This window comes from Physeter macrocephalus, chromosome 7, assembly GCF_002837175.3.
Source record: "Physeter macrocephalus isolate SW-GA chromosome 7, ASM283717v5, whole genome shotgun sequence".
In the NCBI taxonomy this organism is placed as follows: Eukaryota; Metazoa; Chordata; class Mammalia; order Artiodactyla; family Physeteridae; genus Physeter; species Physeter macrocephalus.
Window position 1 is genome coordinate 45,523,720 of NC_041220.1, and position 23,026 is coordinate 45,546,745.

Below are 23,026 nucleotides of genomic sequence, written 5' to 3' on the forward strand. Positions count from 1 at the left end.
CTTTGAGAAGATAAAAGTCACAAATCAAGCCTTGATAAATTTAAGATAATTGAAATTGTATCAGGTATATTTTCTGACCACAATGCTATGAAACTAGGTGTCAATTACAGGGAAAAAAATCTATAAAAAATAAAACACATGGAGGCTAAAAAATACACTGCTAAATAACCAAGAGATCACTGAAGAAATCTAACAGGATATCAAAAAATACCTAGAAACAAATGGCATTGAAAACACAATGACCCAAAACCTATGGGATGCAGCAAAAGCAGTTCTAAGAGGGAAGTTTATAGCAAAACAATCCGACCTCAAGAAACAAGAAACATCTCAAATAAACAACCTAACCTTAAACCTAAAGCAGTTAGACAAAGAGGAACAAATAGATGCAAAATCCTCAACAAAATACTAGCAAACAGAATCCAAAAGCACATTAAAAGGCTCATACACCATGATCAAGTTGGGTTTATCCCAGGAAAGCAAGGATTCTTCAATATACGAAAATCAATCAATGTGATACAGCATATTAACAAATTGATGGAGAAAATCCATATGATCATCTCAATAGATGCAGAAAAAGCATTCGACACATTTCAACACCCATTTATGATAAAATCCCTCCAGAAAGTAGGCATAGAGGAACTTACCTCAACATAATAAAGGCCATATATGACAAACCACAGCCAACATCGTTCTCAATGGTGAAAAACTGAAACCATTTCCTCTAAGATCAGGAAAACGACAAGGTTGTCCACTCTCACCACTATTATTCAACATAGTTTTGGAAGTTTTAGCCATAGCAGTCAGAGAAAAAAAAGAAATAAAAGTAATCCTAATCAGAAAAGAAGCAAAGCAGTCACTGTTTGCAGATGACATGATACTATACGTAGAGAATCCTGAAGATGCTACCAGAAAACTGCTAGAGCTAATCAATGAATGTGGTAAAGTAGCAGGATATAAAATTAATGCACAGAAATCTCTTGCATTCCTATACACTAATGATGAAAAATCTGAAAGAAAAATTAAGGAAACACTCCCATTTACAGTTGCAACAAAAAGAATAAAATACCTAGGGATAAACCTACCTAAGGAGACAAAAGACCTGTATGCAGAAAACTATAAGACATTTATGAAAGAAATTAAAGATGGTACAAACAGATGGAGAGATATACCATGTTCTTGGATTGGAAGAATCAATATTGTGAAAATGACTATACTACTCAAAGCAATCTACAGATTCAATGCAATCCCTATCAAACGACCAGTGGCATTTTTTTCAGAACTAGAACAAAAAATTTCACAATTTTTATGGAAACACAAAAGACCCTGAATGGCCATAGAAATCTTGAGAAAGAAAAATGGAGCTGGAGGAATCAGACTCCCAGACTTCAGACTATACTACAAAGCTACATAATCAAGACAGTATGGCACTGGCACAAAAACAGAAATATTGATCAATGAAACAGGATAGAAATCCCAGAGATAAGCCCACACACATATGGTCACCTTACCTTTGATAAAGGAGACAAGAATATAAATGGAGGAAAGACAGCCTCTTCAATAAGTGGTGCTGGGAAAACTGGACAGCTACATGTAAAAGAATGAAATTAGAACACTCCCTAACACCATACACAAAAATAAATGCAAAATGGATTAAAGATCTAAATTTAAGGCCAGACATTATCAAACTCTTAGAGGAAAACATAGGAAGAACACTCTATGACAAAAATCACAGGAGATCCTTTTTCACCCACCTCCTGAAGAAAAGGAAATAAAAATTTAAATAAACAAATGAGACCTAATGAAACTTAAAAGCTTTTTCACAGCAAAGGAAAACATAAACAAGACGAATGGGAGGTCAAGCCTGGGAGGCAGAGCCTTGAGAATGGGCTATCATGTATATTTCAGTCTATAACCAACATTCTTTCACAAAGATGTAGAGCCAGCATGACTAATCACAGGCAACAGAGCACAAAGTTTAGAGCTAAAGGAATGGATCCAATATGGAGTCAGGTTTGTTCTGTATTACAGGGGTAATTCTACTATCTTTCAAGAAGGGAGAGAGAGCCCTATCTGCAGCCTCAGTATTCCTAGGGAATCTGTGAGTTCAATGTTCTCATTTGGATCTTCCCAGATATCTCCAGCCCAAGTCTAGAGGTTTCATTCCTTCTCCATTAGATCTTGATCTTGACCTCGTAGACCTGCCAGGACTGAGAATTTTTAATTCTCTGAAGATCTATTACATTTCGCTTTCAATACTGAGCCTAGATCTCCTCTCTGTAGGAGACTGGGATTTCCTTGAGTGCTGTCAAGGAGGCCCTTGTGTTTTGCAATTTGTTTTTAATTGGTAATAATCTCCTTTACCTGTCATTTTCTCTCTCCTATAAACCTACGTTGCTCGGCAACAGTCAACCTAGTTAATTTTCCATACAGGTAGTATTTCCCTCCTGCCTATCAAGAGCTAATAATATTGCATTAACCAGTTCATCCCTTTATACTAGCACCATTGAGAAAAGTTTTAACAATTGCTAGGTGTGATGCCCCCTCCACTTACCAAAAAGATGAGGTCCTCATTGCAAGGTGACAAGTTAGTGATCCATCTCCAAAATTTAATTTTAGATCCTGTTTCTCAGAACCACCCCAAGCTCTAAATGCCTTAGGTTGAATTCCCTAGAAACAGAATCTCAGATTGAAAGTTGCACACAGGTGGTTCATTAAAGAGTAACTTGGAACTTACAAGTGCAGGGAAGGCAGGAGGAAGTGCAAAGAAGGGGATGCTGAACTACAATGCAGTTGCCAATATGTCTGAAGTCAATCCTACATTGAGCTGTGAACCTGGGAGGATAATTTGGAGTTGTCCAAAATTGAGACCAGGGGGCTGAGTCTTTGTTTCCCTGCTTCAATACAGTGTTTGTTATCCACCATTTCATGGAAAGGGACATAAACTTTGGCAGGGCAACTTCCTGAGTCTGAAGGTAATTCATAGTGAGGCAAATATTTGTCAACTGTTAGAAGGTGCCGGTGATCTTGATGTCCCTGAATAGGGACTGGTTGGAGCACCAGAGCTATCCACTTTAGCAAGGAATTTGAGAAACTAATGGAAAGGTTAGCTTCCCAGGAAAATGATAATAAATCAGTTAACCCAAGGAGTGGAAAACTTGTTTAGGCCAACCACTATAGAGGAATTTAGAAAGGTGATTTAAAATGTATTATTAAAAGATACCAAAATAGATGGTCTGAGAACTATGTTAATGAGTAGTTCAAAATTATATTTTACATAAAAAATTGTGATAAGGAATAGCCACAAAATACTAGGGAAAGGAGGGCAATGAAGAAGCTTATTCAAAACAATTAAATTGCATTTTTATAAAACAATCCAATATATGTCAGTAGAACAAATTAGAGAATTAAGAAATATATCTCAGAAAATTTGATATATATATACCCATATATGCATATATGTATTTTAATTCAGTAGGCAGAGGATGGATTTGAAATGATTTTTGCTGGAACATTGGTTAACCAGCTGGAAGAAAATAAAAATGTGTATCTACTTATAATAGAGTTAAATACTTGTGTATTAAATATATAAATATAAAAAGAAAATTAAATCTTATCAGATAAATTGAGGAAATTATATTTGGAGAAATTATCTACGATTTGGATCCTGAATTAACAAAGCAAAAAAGTATTCATATATAACTAAAGTTTAAAAAATATTTTTATGTTTAAAGATATAGTAAGTAAAGTAAAAAGATGTGACAACTTTGGAAAAAAAAATGTGTAATGCAGGTGACAAAAAATGAATTACCATCTATAATATAAAAATATTGATCACATATATTCAAAAAAAGACAAAAGAAAAAAAATTATATGAATAGACAATTCACAGAAGTTCAAGTTAAAAAACAAAATAATGCACACTCAAATTTACAGTTATTGTTAGAGAAATACCAATTGAAGTAGCAAAGATATAATTTGTACTCAACAAACAAAAAATTAAAAGCCTGAATATTCTAATTATTTGGACTTCTTATTCAGATATCTATATGGAAGCAGGTGACTGAATGGTCCGATCTGGTTAAAAGAACTGGTCCTTTCAGAAGTATCATTTAATCTGCCTCTTACTTATCATGTCCCTGCTCTTATAACCTGTACTTTGATATTTCCATGGCTTTTCTCAAACTTTCCTGATCTCATTTCATAGAGAGGAGAGAAAAATAACTTGTTTCATGTCAGTGTTCAGCATACTAGATGATTATATTCAGTGCTTGTTCTTCCATACACTAACATTTGCCAGTGTGTTACAAATATTTTTACCCGTCAACAATTCATAATTTTTTAAAATAAGAAATTAGTACTAGAAAACAAGAGAATGTTTAAATGGTCCTTTCTAAACATGCAAATCAGGAAAATCTCTCAGTATAACTGCTATGTTTCATCACTACATTTACATTATCTATCTAGCTAGCTAGCTATCTGGGAAGATAATTGATTTCTTCTCTTAAAAGTAAGTGGGGCAAAATGTATCCATTTCAATTGACTAATATTATTTTGACCCAAAGTCATAATTTTACAGTGAGTTCAATTAGTTCAAGTTAGGATGAACTAATTTAAGATGAATTACTCAAGAGGCAAATATTTTTCAGCTATCAGGTTGACAAAAGTAGTTCTGTAGAGATAAGTGGAAAGCTTTCTCTTTTTTTAAATTCTTAGTAGCCTGCAAGTATTTGTATTTTTACTTATATATTTAAATTTTTAACACAACAGAATATTCAAAAGAGTGGTACACTAAGTCCATGATGCCATCCATAGTTTAGTCTGTTAATCCAGTAGTACTGATATTATAGGTATTCATCAGGGCAAAAATCAACTATTTTTAGTATTGTATTTATTATCTATTTCTGTTTCTCTTCCCTTTTAATCTCCTTCAGCTATGGGAAATTGATAGGTAACTTGTATAATCTCCTTTAATAGTTTTCTTAATCCTTTTTGCTTAATTTTGACCTCCAGTTTCTTAACAAAACCTGTCAATCATATGCAGCAATTTCCATTAAAGTAGCATTCATTTAATCTAGTATTTTTTCTGCTTTATTGAGGCATAATTGACAAATAAAATTGCAAGGTATTTAAAATGTACAGCATGATGATTTAATAGGCACATACATTGTGAAAGGATTCCCTCCAACAATAAACTCTAGAATTTTTTCTTTGCCTGTAATGTATCTTATTTTAAAATGTATATATGATCATATCGCCCAAATATTTAATGTTTTCTGATGCTCCCTGCTACCTATAGAAGCATTCCCAGACTCTGGTGTAATACAAAGGGGGCTCTACATGATCTGACCTCTGTTTACCTTCCCAGTGGCACTTCTCACCAATCTCTGTAGAGAAGTACACCAAGTCCAATGCCCCTTATACAAAGTTTTCCCTACTCTTGAGCCATTGTGAGTTTGCCATTATTGTTTCACATTCCTGTAGTGCCTATCTCTTACTTGTTCTTTGAGGCATTTCATTGTCTGAAAAGCCTTCCATGATGGCTCACTTCCCTTTCTCTTTTTCAGATGCTCTTCTACCCCACAGCCATGGAACTCTATCTATATTTGTATCATAACAATTATCATACTGTGTTGCAACATTTAGTTTACTTGTCTGCTTCCCCTATGAGAGATGAAATTTTAATCTTTTTTGTTTGTTTGTTTGTTTTGGTTGCATTGGGTCTTTGTTGCTGCGTGAGGGCTTTCTCTAGTTGTGGTGAGTGGGGGCTACCCTTTGTTGTGGTGCACGAGCTTCTCCTCGTAGTGGCTTCTCTTGTTGTGGAGCACTGGCTCTAGGTGCCCGGGCTTCAGTAGTTGTGGCACAAGGGCTCAGTAGTTGTGGCTCATGGGCTCTAGAGCGCAGGCTCAGTAGTTGTGGCGCATGGGCTTAGCTGCTCCATGGCATCTGGGATCTTCTTGGACCAGGGCTCAAACATGTGTCCCCTGCATTGGCAGACAGATTCTTAACCACTGCACCACCAGGAAGTCCCAATTTTCATCTTTATATTACTAGTGTCTGGCACAATATGTAGAAATTGATAAGTACTTGATAAATATTTTGAGTAAAAGGATGAAGAGAAGAAAATAGGGCATCTGATAGTTTCTTAACTATGTACCTTAGATATATCCATTCATCTTCTTAGTCGTTTTGTTATATATTTCACTTACCTATGAAGAGTAAACAAAAAATAATATTTAAAGTCTATAATTATTAATGATAGTAGCTACCTCGTGTGGATTATAAACTTTTTTTCTCTAAACACCCAAAGTATCTTTATTTAGATTCTACAGATTAATGAAATGAGGTGTAGTGATGTTAAATACTCAGCATAGCACTGACCATGTACCACCTATTCAGAGGGATTAAGCTACTGTCCCATATCATACAATTAGTTTGTGTTTCAACTAGAATGTGCTTTCATTAAATTTGAATCTATAATCTAATGTAAAATTTGGAAAATGCAGTGAATGAAATCTGTTTGGAAGGAAAATGGGAAAAAATTTATAAGCAGAGTTCTAAGTTAGTCACACTTAATGTTAATATAATATCAGTTAATTTGGGGCTGAAATTGAAAAGTTTAATAATAAAAAAATGATTGTGTACTTTTTAATATGGGGTCCACTTTTTACATTTCTGCATTAGACATCCACTAAGGAATATTCTCCAGACTGCATCACAAAAAAATGATAAAGGGAAGATTCCTTCCATTTCTAAAAGATATGTGCTAATAATTATATAGGTATTTGGATAAATGCATGCAGTATACTGTATGTGTACACACACACCCCCACACCCCCATACATACACACACACGTGTAGGAGCACACACAGGTCTCTAAGGCATCCAGAGATTCTAAACATTATAGGTCCATCTGGAGCAGTTAACATGATTAAACTTAGATATATCTTCCTCCAAACCCCAATCTTTTGGATTATACAAATTCTTGTATCCAAATTATACAGTAAAATAAATGTATTAATTACCCAGTAGCCATCTAGGTATAAAAGAAGCTTGAATTTATTCAGCTTTTTTTTTTTTTTTTTTTTTTTTTTTTGTGGTACACGGGCCTCTCACTGCTGTGGCCTCTCCCATTGCGAAGCACAAGCCCCAGACGCGCAGGCTCAGTGACTATGGCTCACAGGCCCAGCCGCTCCGTGGCATGTGGGATCCTCCTGGACCGGGGCACGAACCCGTGTCCCCTGCATCGGCAGGTGGACTCTCAACCACTGTGCCACCAGGGAAGCCCCAGCTTTTTCTTTTATAAGGGACATTAAATATGCTTTATCAGAGGCTTTGAAACTAATAGAAAAATATAGAAGAAAGATGATCAGATAGTAGAAATTAAGAAATAAATTTTTGGGGTCAAAGTTTTGAGTAAATGAGATTCAAGGATTACAATACAGAGTACTTTGCTAAAATTTTGATTTTGCTGTATACTGTCAATCCACTTATTAAGTATGAATAAAACTTAATTCCTTTCTTATTTTAAGGAAATATATTAATAATTATTCTTATATTTTAGTATTACTGATAATAGCTGTCATTTGTTGACTGTGAATCCCATTTTATTATGTTTTATTATATATACCAATAGACAGTATGAAGCTTAAAGCCTGAGGTATATTTACCTTAACTCATCACAGTGTTTATCTTACTAACTTAGGTGTCATTACATTTATACAAATTCACTTTAAAGTTAGAAAATTTAACTAATATTTAGATGGAAAAATTGAATGGCTTCCAATCCAAGAAATCTTTAAAGCCAAGTATAGAAAAGAAATAGGTCAATGAACATTTTTTTGTTGTTTATTTCCTCAAGAAAAGTATGTAGAATTTTTCCTGATTATTATATAGTCAACTTCCCATCACCCTACACTCACAGTAAACAGAGAGTATTTTTAAGAATCTAAGACAGTTATAAAATTAATCATAAAGGCAAAACATAAAGTAAATGAGGCATATTATATATTCTCTGGGTCATTGGCATTGATATTAAGATCCCAAATAGTTTCTTTTTTAGGCCTGGAGTACATTTACAATAAATTATAGGCCAGGGACACACACAGCCTCTTTCTCTTTGAAGGTGCAACATGCCACAGGGTCATCATACATCCCAAATATTTAGAATGGCATTCCAGTTCTCTTGGGACTCCTCATAATTTCTGCTTCCCTAGTGCTAATGCAAGCATATAGCTAAAGTTTGTAATTATAGTAATAGGACAGCTTGTAGATTGATGTCTATTTATATATTTTAGATAATCATGTCCACATAGGTAAGTATTTTTCTATATAGCAGTTTTAAACTTTTATTCAGGTATTATGTACATGTTAAAAAGCACAGAACTCATAAGAGTACAGATCTATGAATTTCTGCAAATTGAACACATCTGTGTAACCAGTACCCAGATAAAAAACAATGAAAATAACAAAATGTCTAACAATAAAAACAATACAGAATGCTACTAGCTTCCCAGAAGATTCCCTATGCCATCTTCTAGTCACAAACTTCTGCCAAAGATTAACTATCCTCTAGACATATTATAAAATAATAGTTTCCTTGTTTCTGAATTTTACAAAGATTGAATCACACAATTTTCTCTTTGGCTTTTTTAATTTTCATTTTGTTTTAAAAATTCAGCTATATTGTTGTAGGTAGCTGTGGTTTTTCACTGACGTTGGTATACAGCATTCAACTGTATGATGGTACCACAATGTATTATCTCATCTACCACTGATGAATATTTGGGTAGCCTCAGGTTGGGGCTATTATGAATACTGGGTTTGTGAACATTCTTGTGCCTGTCTTTTGGTGACGTTTTTGTTTGTATATAACTAGGAGTAAAATTTCTGGGCTATAGGGTTTACATATGGTCAAGTTTTTAAATAGCACCATTTTTCCCCCAAAATAGTTGACAATGTTACACTGCCTTTAGCAGTAGATGTGAGTGCTATTTACTCCACATAATCTGAACTTGGATTTGGGGCTCTGCTCTTTTAGTAGGATTTCCAGGATGAGTAATAAAACTTAGTCCCCACCCCACCTTAGGATATTGGTTTTGTGAAAGACCTATTCAAGTATTTTGTCTTTTCTTCTATTGGGTTATATATTTTGTTTTCAGCTGAATTTATAGTATTCATTATATATTCAAAATAAAATCATTAACCAGACACAGTATTGCAGATATCACCTCCATGTCTGTTGCTTGCCTTTTCATTTTCTTAATGGTGTCTTTTCACAGTTCAATTTATAATTTTATAGTCTTTGTGGGTAGTGTTTACTGTATCCTATAAAATACTTTTTCCTGTGCTTTCTTTTCTAAGTCTTATTATTTTACTTTTACGCTGAGGTCTGCAATCTATTTGAAATTATTTTGTGTTTATATTATAAGTAGGAGCGAAGATTCATTTTTCTTTACATGAACATCTAATTGGCTTTTGCCACTTAACAAAAAGTCAATCCGTTTCACATTCCAATTCATAGTCAGTCACCTTTGCCATAAATCCCATAGTCACATTTTAAATCAATATATATTTAACATCTGATATGACCAATTCACCATTTCAGATGCTTGAGGGGAAAGTTATAAATATGGAATAATAATCCTACTGAGGAGAAAGTCATTTTAGGAAGTAACTTTAACACAAAACAGATTGATAAATGCTATAACATAATCATTACAGAAGTGCTAAAAAAGCACTGCAGTTATTTCTAGTAGTTGGGAAAAAAAAAGTCCCTTTGGTAGTCATTGATATATGAGACTGGGGGAAAGACATGAAACTAGCTGTCCATTGCATGAGGTGGAAGAGCCACTGGGAATGGATATCACTGATAGCAGAGTATCAGTATGATGCCAAGTCTTCTAGACTTACATCTTGCAAGATGTCTTTGAAAACTTCTAGCAGTAAAAATACTGACATGTATGTTTTAGGGGTATTATAGGGGGCGGGAGACTTCTAAGGGCAGTTAGTAGAAACAAGGTGATCAGAAAGGAGGTTTTCCAACTGACAAGAAGGAGTCAATTGACCAGGCCACAGAAATAGAATGCAGAAGGGCAGTGAGATTTTAGAAACATTTTAAGGCCCTGAGAGCTTTCTAACTGACCAGTTTTGAGAATGAGAGTGGCATAATTTCTGACTTGAGCAATGGGTAGATTTAATGTCATCAACAAGAGACCACAGAAGTAAGGGGAGTGCAGAAACACAGAAAAATGGGGATAGGAGGATAATGATGATCTCAGTGTGGCACTGTACTATGAATTTCAAATTTGGAAGAGAGCCTATAGTAATTGTGGCAAAATTTGAGATCATCTTCAGAATTAATCTTGAAAATTAGAATGAGAGCACACAGTATAATAGTATGTGTAGAAGAATAAGGAATGAACCTTTAGGAAGCCCAGGATTGTTGTTACTTTTAGCCACTGTTTTAGAGTGCTTTGTTTTGCAGCAATGTATAAACTCAAGTTTGTTTCTTAGGAAAGTATATTGGTGCTTGTTTATAGAATAAGGGGAGGAAAGAGCTGAGAGAGGGGGGACGGGGAGGGAAAGTGAGGAGGGACTATCCTCATCAGTACAGAGCTCAGAGGGGACAGTTGTGACCACACAAGTAGAATTCTTGGAGATGCTATCTCAGTTATTTTCCTGAAAATTCACTGGATATCTGTACAAAAATACATAAAACTTGTGGATAGGTCTCAACATGTTGAATTGAAATCTGCTGTCATTTCAGTCTAAAGAGAACTTCTCATGCTGATTCATAGCAGTGGTGGAGCAGGTACTGCTATCTGTACATTAATGGATAAAAGCCTTTCTCCAAATTAGTTATGACTTTTCCATTATAGAATGACACTTAATGGGCCTTAATATTCTTTCTGCAAGTGGATTAAATGCAAACTTAATTTTTTAAAAAAATTAGCATTTGAACCAGTAGCTCTTGAAAGAGATGATATTTAAAATGTTCAGGATAATTATTTTATTCTGCTCATTACTATTTATTTCATTCTGCTTATCACTGCCCTTTGCTCTTAAATCAGAGTAGTTCTTGTCAGTATCACATGAATAAGTACTATGAAGTGGAAGTTCAGCTTGTGGCTTTCTTAAGAAATTTGAGGTAAGAGTTTAAGAGATTTAAAGGGAAAACTGGCCTTGATCCAAGAGAACCTTGCTTAAATTTGAATCATCTTTGGAACTATAAATTTGTAAGGCATTATTCTGATAAATACATTTTTTTGACACAAATTGTTGAACATCATGGTAATGCATTTGAGTCTATATATAGCTCACTTAATCAAAGTTGTTTATTTTCTTTAATTATTCAAGAGTAATTTAAAAATAGGATTTAAGGTATCTTACACATTAAAATAAAATGCAGCATAAATTAGAAGTGAGTATGCATCCCTTTATTCTTTCCCTTCCTTCCCTTCCCTTCAGTTCAATCCAAAAGCATTGGATGCAGTCAAGTAAAGTAAGCATTAGCATGTGAGGGAATGGGGAGCAATGTGGTGGTCCAGAGCCGGGTGTCAGAGTCCAGGCAAGGTGAGAAGGTATCTACACTGGGGAATTAGAGCACAGCTTGGCCTGGGATGTTAGGGCATAAGTTAAGTGTGCAAGTCTTCCATATGCAAGGCAGCCCAGTGGGCAGTATCAGAGACTATACATCATAAAACGACATTCCCACAGGATGCCTGCCTAGCACAAACAGTCAGATCCTGAGTGGGATGAGAAAAGGGTTCCCTGGGGTGTGGGGTGTGGGAAGGGCTGACACAGGGTGTAGGAGCCTGAGAGATGTAATGAGAGTGACAATACTGGGAAGTAAACCATGCAGGAAGTTGGAGCTTAAATGTGCCAAGGGAGAGGGCTTCATTGAATGAGATGGGCAGCTGGTTTGGCTTATGGGAAGCAGAGAGAGTATCTGAGTGGTCAGATAGCTCAGAATGGGCCTTTAGAACCCAAGAGAGGTGGGAAGGGTGTGAATATGGTAGCGAGTGAGCCCCATGGGGCATTGTGGGATCCAAGCACAGTGAGTAGGGCTTTCACACAGAGGACAGTCAGGTGTGAGATATCAGACCCATTGAAGATTTTTAAAGGACATCAATGTGGGGTCTTAGACCTGTGCAGTGAGCCAAATCAGCTTGGAGTGTTGGAGGGGACCAGAAACGGGCAAAAACAAATGGCATAAGGGGGTATCAGTTTCAGGTGTTAGAGGTCAGAGACTGAGATGTGTAATAAGGGCATTCACACAGTGAGACAGCCCAGTGCAGAGGGTCAGAACCGTAGTGAGCTGGGGAGGGTGTCATGGGTTCAGTAAATGTGAGTCATCAGGGCAGGAATGGATATATGTGAATGAAGAAAATATCATGTGGTACGCCAGGGCATGGACATAGATAGGTAGGTAGATAGATGGGTATAGATATATAGATATATATAAACATCTATATCTATATATATTCATATCTCTCTATATTTATATCTATATCTATTTAGAGAGAGAGGGAAAGAGAGAGACAGACAGACAGATGGACACACCCATCTATTCCCTGGCACATCACATACAGGCTTCCACAGCTCATATTTAATTGTTGCTATTTTTAAAGCCTTGAATTCCTAAAAATACTGAATGAGACTACATGCAGAGTAGCAGACAATTTGGAAATATTATAAAAATATAACAATTTTTAAAACAACTCCCTGATATCTGTGTACAGGAAGACATGGGTGGAATGATGAATACTGCAGGCAGGCAGGTTGCCCATCACGTTTTCCTGGGGATAGACGGACTGTGTTGATCAGCTTGTCGGAAATTGAGAGTTGGAATGACTCTCAGAATTTCATGCTGCTAGCCATGTGGACGTCCTCTAAAAATCATTTTGATTTGTACAGAAATGAATGGTCAGAGTTGTGGATTCTATTGATTAAAAATACTTTGACGTTTATTTGAGTATGTACTTATCTCTGAAGATATATGCCTCATTTTAAGGTGTATGTATTTTGCTAATAGTTAGCTTATTAGTCAATATTTTGAAAATTAGCTTACACTTTAAATTCCAACAAAGGGGTTTGTTTTGAAAAAAAATCCTTTGTTTAAAGTCAGTAATAATGTCTTAAAGAATCCATGTATAACAAATCCGGAAGTTTTTAAATTGAGTTCGTATAAAGTGATACAAACCAGGATCTGTTATATTCTGATGAAAAGCTTTTATTTTCAGGAGATTAGATAGAGTTAGATACTAGCTAGATTATTCTTTTTTACTATTATGGCACAATATAGTTATGAATTTAAAAATAAACAGTTGTCCATTCTATTTATTCATTTCTTATTCATGTATAACATTTGAAAATCTTTAAATATATGTCAGGCCTTAGGGCCATAGGGTAAAATGATGCAAAGTGTCCCTGCCCTCAGAAAGTTTGCTATGTCCTGGAGAGACAGGCCAGTAGACAGACATAGAAGCAATGTACATGCTATGAGAGAGAGCTGGGACATGCATAAGGTAGCAAGGAGGGTCTGTCAGAGACGTCGGCACTGACCAAGGGAATAAGCAGAAGTTTAGGGAGACATGGCAGGGAAGCTTCTCCTTGAAGAACTGGTAAGAATCATGTAAAAAGAAGAGTGCTGAGTAGGGTGATCCATCTATGAGCAAAAGCACAAAGTTGAGAGAGTATCTCACATTCAGGCAATCACAAGAAGTTCGGTGTAGCTGGATTACTGAAAGACAAGGGGGAGTGATAGAAGGTGGGTCTGCAGGATTAGACAAGGCCAGCTCATCACAGGTCTTTTATGACACAATAATAATGGTGGCCATATAAATTTTCATCCAAACAAGGACACATCTTAAGAGTAAACAGGGGCACTATTAATGATAATGCTGGCATAATGAGCTGAAGTCAAGAAAGTCTTTAGCAAACTAGTCAGATAACCATACAGCCTGTTAAGAAGTTTAAGCTTTATGCTAATGTGAAATATTCCCTGGGAATCAGATATTTAAAGAGTATCTTGTCCATTCTTGAGTACTAATTATGCTGGATAATATGTACATATAGATCTTAGACCTTTTACAAAGTTGCAATAAACTGGAAAACATCTGGAGCAATTTTACCTAAGCAAATTCTCCAGCAGCTAAAAGGCTGATTGGACTTGTGCCTTGAAATTGAGGAAGGTGAGATATGTAGGAAAGCTACATTGCCTTTCAGGCCACCAGGGTACCATTGGGGAAATTACTCCACTGAAAGAGTTAATGCAGCTTTCAAACTTGCTTAAAAGGAATGTTCTGGGTAGTTAGACACTGATAAAGTCTGGCTTATCATCACTCTATCTGAAAAACCCTCAGACCCTAGAAAATGAAATCATATGAGTGAAATTGTAGATTCCCTTGGTGTATACTAGAGATGTCCTATCATCACTTTATATTTTATTCTGTTTGACTAGTTAGCACTGAAAATTCACAAAAGGCAAACTGAAAATTCACAAAAGGCAAACCACAAAGTCAGTTCTTCCTTTGTTTCTGCCAATATTAACTTCAAATGGCTTTAGGGGTTTATTTTATTTTATGCAGCCTGTTTCATATACACTGGTGAATCTTGATTTTAACTTGAAGTAGTTAAGCAGATTGTGGATCTTTCAGTGGCATTATGTAAGAAGTTAGAGAACATGGTATGGTTTTCCCACTTATTCTATAGGCCCACCTGTTCTAGTTATCAGATTCAGTTGGTAAGTTGGCTGGCTTTCTAGCTAGACACTCTCTCCATAAGGAAGGTTGGAAAATTTACTGAATGTCTGACCAGCAGGTAGTTTTGAGATATGCCATATTCTATTTCACATTTCAAGAATTTTCAGAATGGAAAGTTTTCCTAAAAGCTCCAAGAGAAGAGAAACTGCTGGGCATCCAGAGATCTGTTTCCCTAATGCAAGTGTAAAGCAATTTGAAGAAGCTCCTTCAGATGTACGTTTTTAAAGAACCATGCTGCAGATAGCTGCTGTTAAAGGCTGTTTCAGAGACCCTGTTGAGACTCTTAGGAGGAGCCACTGAAGAACTTCTGGTAAGCGCTTCTGAGATCTGTGACCCCCAGGGAACCATGCCACTGACAGCTGCTGGGAACTCTCAAGAATAACAGAAAGAACCAGTGAGAGACTTAGGGAATAGTCACAGAGAACAAGTAACATATTTGCTAGAAGTGAATAAAGGATCTGATGAAAACTGCCATCACTGAAAGAAGAAACTTAGGTAATCAACTGCTTAAGGGACAGTTTTGGTTAAACACTTCATAGAATCTGATGGGTATGAGGCTAGAAACTCTTGTGGGGAACATAAACAAAATAAAGTCACTTAATTCCTTCTGAAGCATGAGACCCAGGAAAAGATAGAAAACTGTGAGTTACATATGAGAATTGCTTTATCAAAATTACTGCCCATTTTAGGAAGATTCTTCTATTTTGTCCTTGTTCAATCTAATTAATTGTGTCTGTGAAATCCTTGCTAAAGAATTAGATAGCCAGGTGTACCAAAGACATTACATATGAAGGAAACAAATCATTATTTAAATAGTGTTGTAACTCATTTTTACTTTCCAAATAAATAGCTTTAATAATTTCAAACATATAAACCATTAAATTAGTTTAAAATTAAAGCAATAATAATTCAGTCACTCTAATGTTCCAAAACCATTTCTTGTCTCATGACTTTTGAACTCATTATTCCTTGTACCTACAGTATTCTTCTTCTCTACTCTTGACCTGGTTAATTCCTATTCATCCTTCATGTGTATGCTTAAATATCACCTCTTCAGTAGAGACTTCCCTCAACATAATTATCACTCAGCACTCTTTTATTTCCCCTCAAAGCACTTATCAAAATACATAATTATATACTTATTTTACTTATATTTGCTTTCACTAGATTGTTAGCTGTGTAAGGCCAGGTTCATGTCTTTTTGTTTGGCGGGGTTTACCTAACGCCTAGCAGAGTGCTCGCCAGCTTGGTCCTCCACAAATGTAAATGTTTATTTAACATATGAATAAAATCTTTTTACAGAGATGATACAGTAATCAAAATCATCTCTAGAGTTTCAGAAAAAATATATTTGAATGGTAAGAATATCTTCATATTCTTTGTCAGTGTAAACTAAGAGACTATGAGAAGGTAAAGGATGTAATTGGAGTAGTCCTGGACTCCCCCAGTCCTCAAATTCACCATTTATCTAGCAGGCTGGGCTTCAAGAGACTTATCTCTAAATAAAGGGGAGATAACTGTTAATAATTGGTCCTGACCTTCCTATGAAGATTGACCCTCTTAAAAATATTTACTTCAAGCAGGTTTCAGCTTTTTAGGTGACATCAAACTTTTCCCTTATTAAAATCTCCTATTCTAGCTGAGGCAGAGACAGTTGGAAGAAACAGGTTTGGTCCTCCACCTTCAGCATCTTCCTCTAAAACTCCAAAATAAATACCACATGTTGAAGAAAAAAATAATTTAAAATTAATTATATTTGTTAGTTTTACTACACTGTTTAATGAAGAGCTGTCTTGGGAGAGGGTGAAATAAAACATGGTGTGGGAATCTCCTATACTAAAAGAAAAGGAACTGTGAAGCTGTTTCTTTATATGGGTTTTTACATTCTCTTACTTTTATTAGTGCACATAGTTTCTCAGAAGGGCTTTGCGATTGATGCACTGAGTTGGATTTGAGAACACTGAACAGCAGAGGTATCACTGGGAAAATATGACTACACTGAAATCAGTAAAAAACCATACATTAAAACGTATAAAAATAAGTCTATATTTACATATTGGGGATCTGTCTATGCATGAAAGTTGATAACAAAATGTAGTGGAGACGAAGGAGAAGGAAAAAAGTGGTTTTTATGTTTTGCATTATTTTTATCCTGAGTTGTTGATATTTTTATCCTCAAAGTTGTTGTAATACTTTGAGATTCATAAAAGTTAAAAATTTATGTAAACCAACCTCAGTTTAATTCTCTAGCCCCAATTTTTTATGTCATTTATTTTATCAAAATACTACCTTAGACACCCAAACAAGTTTATTATTTCCATAAAAAATAGCAAAGAACATACACTTCAAGAAGATTTTCTTAGAGAAAAAACAAAGCAAGACCAAAAAACTTCAACCCTTTCTCATTATTTCTTTATTTCACATTTCTCTAATATTATTATAAAATGGAAGCGAGAGAATTCTAAATTATTTTACATTTACACACACATGTAAATATCCATATTAATGAGGTCTTTGAAAAGGTTCATAACAAATCTGAAAATCACTGAGGCATATCAAATAAATACAATTAATATTCAAAATTATCTATTATACTAATTATATTATACAAAAATTTTAAGCCAACTGATAATATACAATTATAAAGAGAAATTTATAGATTTTGCATAAATTTCAGGTGGTCACTTAGCAATAATCCAGGTGAAGAAGACCTGTGTTTATAGCTGGCTGTAAGATTAATATGAGACATGAGGGTGATATGTTACAAATGAATTATACAATTAAGTTACATTAATAGAAGTATAATATTAAAATTATGAGAAATATATTTCCTATTACATTTAGTACCAATCAGCATACATCTAGAATACTGTATTTAATTTGAAATTCCACATCTTCAGACTTTATACTGTATAAAAATGAGAGCAGTATGGATGATAGTGGGCTAATGCATTTGAAGGATTCAAGAATGATCAGCTTTTAGAAGAGTAAGACTAAGGAGAAATGGCTTTTTCATTTATTTAAAGGGCTACCATATAGAAGTCTGTGGTGACTCATTGTCCATTGTTCTCAAAAGCATTATAAGGATTGGCATATGAAAATAATTATGAAGCAAATTTTTGCTCAGAAATAGGAAAAAAAATTACAAACCTATAATAGATTTTTAACTCCTTGAACTTAGATCCATGTCTGAACACATCATTACTTCCGCTTTAGTACGTGGCAGGTTGCCCTTCACATAAAAGTTCTTCAAAAATTAATGTTGAATAAGTGAACAAATTAACAGACACCAATGACCAATAATGAAATAATCAGCAGTGTAAGGAATTGAGCTTTCTACTATTGACAGTATTGAAGCAAAGGCTAAATGGCTATCAAATTGGAATGAAATGCAAGTTTGGATTGTAAAATATCCCTAGTTATCATTTGTGCCATCTAAAATCCATCTAAAACCCATCATATTATTGTATAGCATATTAGGTTACAGAAATATTTCCATTAAGTGGGAGGTTGGCATATTTTGGTCCCCTGCACCTTGAAATAGGAAACATATATTGATTATGAGCAAAGATGTCGGCATGAGGTAAAGATAGTTCCAAGCCTGGTAAACCACAGAAAGATGTGTAATCCGTAGTGTCGTTCTTTTCATCTGTAAATGTGGATTATAACAGTAGGAAACTTTCTTAAGGATTTTGTGAGATTATATTTTTAAAGTCTCAGGCACAGAATAAGTTATTGGTATAGTCTGCCTCTTGTTAATTACTTTCTGATTTTATTTGTATTTTAGATTGTTCACTTGATGATGTTATATGGATACTTTTGACTATATTGTCATTATAAACCCATGTATTTACATCATCACTTCAAAATATTTAGTATAGTGCTGTGTAAAAAGCAGGTGGCATTATATGAAAGGATTGATAGACACTGAATACTTGGGGTTTCCAGTCCTATTTACAGTAGCACAGATCAGCAACAGAAAAAACACACTTAAGTTTCTCTTTTTTGTCCACAGAGCTTACCAAGGCCTGAAGACTAAGTGGAATCTTAATAAATACCTGTAATGTTGTAATCCCTTTTTTCCCCCTTTAGCATTTGGAATTAACCATTATGTGGGAGAGACTAAAGAGAAGATAGGGTAAAATGACTAAAAAGAAGATTGGGTAAAATTTTATTAGCGACAAGGAGAGTTTTCTTAGAACTGGAGTCAGGGTTTAATGACATACTGAAAGCTTGATAAGACAAGAAGCAATAAAGTGTTAAGCCAAATGATGGCGCATTTATGGGAGAGTATCTTAATCAAAGGAAGGAAAGGACAGGGTAGTCTGAGTGGGAAAGGAAAGAAGTCAAAATATGAGAAAGCCAAGGATTAGGAAAAAATAATTTGAATCAGTGAGAGAAAATGTGGGATATTACATTTTCCTCAGAAAGCTATGACACCATGTGACATGTTATCTAAATCTACAGAAGGAGATGAAAGTATTTTATAGATGTGTGATATTAATAATAACACTGAAAGTACTTAAGGGAAGCTGTTAGTATGACTGATAGTAAAGAAGGCTAGTTTCAATCACACCATTGAGCTAGCTAGCTGAAAGTCATAAAAATACGTAATTATCATTCAGATCTTTAAATTCAGAAGTTCTTAGGCTATTGTATGAGTGTGCCTTTGTGGGCATACTAAGCCCCACTTTCTGGAAATAGAAGACTACTCAACAGCATAACAGCTAAATTTCCTTTATTGTTCAAAAATCAGCATTTTGCCTCATTTTACTGGAAATTACAAAAGAAAGGGAAATTGACTAAATGTCTCTATGTTTTATATCTTTAACAAATCTATGAGTAAATTCCATTTGGAAAAAAAAAAAAACTCCACAAATTTGAGAGTATGAAATGGAATGTAAGCTCCTTCCGTTAAATATTGATTGAAATGATTTCTGATTTCCTAGATCCTGACAAGTCAGTTGAATATTTTTAACATAGCCTGAAGATTTATATCTGCTTGAACATCATAGTTTTAGATTTTCTAACAGTTTGGGGAATTAATTTTATTTATTTTAGTCTCTGGAAATAGTGTCTGAAAAAGGTCTAATACAGAATTGCCCACAGTAAAAATACACATGGTCCTTCTACAATCATGCATTTGAAATTTATTTAAAAGAAATGAAATATACAATGGTAAGATGCTCTTTAGAAGCGCTGAGGTTTTAGGATAGAGAAAAGAAAGTGTTAGGGTCCAGTCAAGGATTCGGTTGGATTCAAAATAGCTTCAAATCTGAGAAATAGCAACATTTATTGAAGTCACGTCTCTTAAGTATTTGCATAGTGTAGTGAAAAACATTTTAACTTGGGATGAAATAATCAAAACATAACCTTTTAATAAGATAACTTTTTCTAGCTCCTTTTGGTGACTACACAAAGAAATTAATGATGTAAAATACCATGAAAGTGAAAAAAAAAAAAGCCTAGAACACATGACTATAAAATAACCAGTCCTTTGCAATTTGGCTACCATTTAAAAAAAAATTAGCTCTCTTTATATCAATGATGCAATTTCCTCTATTATGTTCTTGCTTATTTCACAAATACAATCATAATACAATACATGATACTGACATAATTAAGTGACGAGGAACCATGTGAGGTATAAAATGGTCTTGGAAATACACAAGGAGTTACTTATATTGAAATCAATGCCAGGAAGCCATATACTTGCATTATCATAAAGAACAGCTATTTAGCAAAGAATTACAGTATATACTTTCTCTTTGTAAATGTATAATAAAGATTCACAGTTCTTATAGTGATACGCACACACACACACACACACACACACACACACACACGCACAGAAGTGCATGAAAAATACTCACATGGAAACTGAATGAGCTCTGTGGATTATACCAATGTCAGTTTCCTGGTTTTGACATTATACTGTAATTCTGCAAGTACCTGTCATTGGGAAAAGCTGGGTAAAGAGTACATGGGACCTCCCTGTACATTTATTTGCAACTTCCTGTGAATCCATAATTATTTCAAAATGAAACTTAAAAAAAGAGAGAGAGAGAGAGAGAGACTTAAGATAAAATCCACCAGAGGTAAAACTTTGACCTTTTGAACCTGACTAAAATTAACTGGAAAAAAAAAAGAAAAGAAATAAAATTATGTGAGAGATTGGCAAAATTTAACATTGATTAATTTGCTATTAAGGCACTGAGGTTAATTTTTTAAGGTATAAGTGCTTTGGGTTATTTAAAATGTTATTATATAAAGAAAGTCATAAATAAGATGTTTTCCCCTGGAATTAAAAGCTAAATTAAGTTCTAAAAATCAAGCAAATGAAGATAAAATTCCAGCGTTTACATATATGAAGATTTACCAACTTTCCCTCCAAAGTCTATTTCAGGCTAATTTGAAAATAAGCAGAACCATGTTGATTCCCACAAATATAACATTTCAAAGCATAACTTCTTTGTGTGCGTTGGTATCTGTTTTAATTTTAACATCTTTATTACAGTATAAATGCGTTACAATGGTGTGTCAGTTTCTGCTTTATAACAAAGTGAATCAGTTATACATATACATATGTCCCCATATCTCTTCTCTCTTGCATCTCCCTCCCTGCAACTCTCCCTATCCCACCACTCTAGGTGGTCACAAAGCACCGAGATGATCTCCCTGTGCTATGTGGCTGCTTCCCACTAGCTATTTATTTTACGTTTGGTAGTGTATATATGTCCATGCCACTCTCTCACTTTGTCCCAGCTTGCCATTCCCCCTCCCCATATCCTCAAGTCCATTCTCTAATAAGTCTGCATGTTTATTCCCATCTTGCCCCTAGGTTCTTCTGACCATTTTCTTTCTTTCTTTTTTTTTTTTAGATTCTGTATATATGTGTTAGCATACAGTATTTTTGTCCCAGCTTGCCATTCCCCCTCCCCATATCCTCAAGTCCATTCTCTAATAAGTCTGCATGTTTATTCCCATCTTGCCCCTAGGTTCTTCTGACCATTTTCTTTCTTTCTTTTTTTTTTTAGATTCTGTATATATGTGTTAGCATACAGTATTTGTTTTTCTCTTTCTGACTTACTTCACTCTGTATAACTGTCTCTAGGTCCATTACATCACTACAAATAACTCAGTTTCGTATCATTTTATGGCTGAGTAATATTCCATTGTATATATGTCCCACATCTTCTTTATCCATTCATCTGTTAATGGACACTTAGGTTGCTTCCATGTCCTGGCTATTGTAAATAGAGTTGCAATGAACATTTTGGTACATGACTCTTTTTGAATTATGGTTTTCTCAGGGTATATGCCCAGTAGTGGGATTGCTGGGTCGTATGGTAGGTCTCTTTTTAGTTTTTTAAGGAAACTCCATAGTGTTCTCCATAGTGGCTGTATCAATTTACATTCCCACCAACAGTGCAGGAGGGTTCCCTTTGCTCCACACCCTCTCCAGCATTTATTGTTTGTAGATTTTTTGATGATGGACATTCTGACCGTTGTGAGATGATATCTCATCATAGTTTTAATTTGAATTTCTCTAATGATAAATGATGTTGAGCATTTCTTCATGTGTTTGTTGGCAATTTGTATATCTTCTCTACAGAAATGTCTATTTAGGTCTTCTTCCCATTTTTGGATTGGGTTGTTTGTTTTTTTCATATTGAGCTGCATGAGTTGCTTGTATGTTTTACAGTTTAATCCTTTGTCAGTTACTTCATTTGCAAATATTTTCTCCCATTCTGTGGGATGTCTTTTCATCTTATTTATGGTTTCCTTTGCTGTGCAAAAGTTTTTAAGTTTCATTATGTCCCATTTCTTTATTTTTGTTTTTATTTCCATTTCTCTAGGAGGTGGTTCTTGCCTCCTTTATCAAAGATAAGGTGACCATATGTGCGTGGGTTTATCTCTGAACTTACTATCTTGTTCCATTGATCTATATTTCTGTTTTTGTGCCAGTACCATACTGTATTGATTACTATAGCTTTGTAGTATAGTCTGAAGTCAGGGAGCCTAATTCCTCTAGGTCCGTTTTTCTTTCTCAAGATTGCTTTGGCTATTCGGGGTCTTTTGCGTTTCCATACAAACTGTGAAATTTTTTGTTCTAGTTCTGAGAAAAATACCAGTGGTAGCATGATAGGGATTGCATTGAATCTGTAGATTGCTTTGGGTAGTAGAGTCATTTTCACAATGTTGATTCTTCCAATCCAAGAACATGGTATATCTCTCCATCTATTTGTATCATCTTTAATTT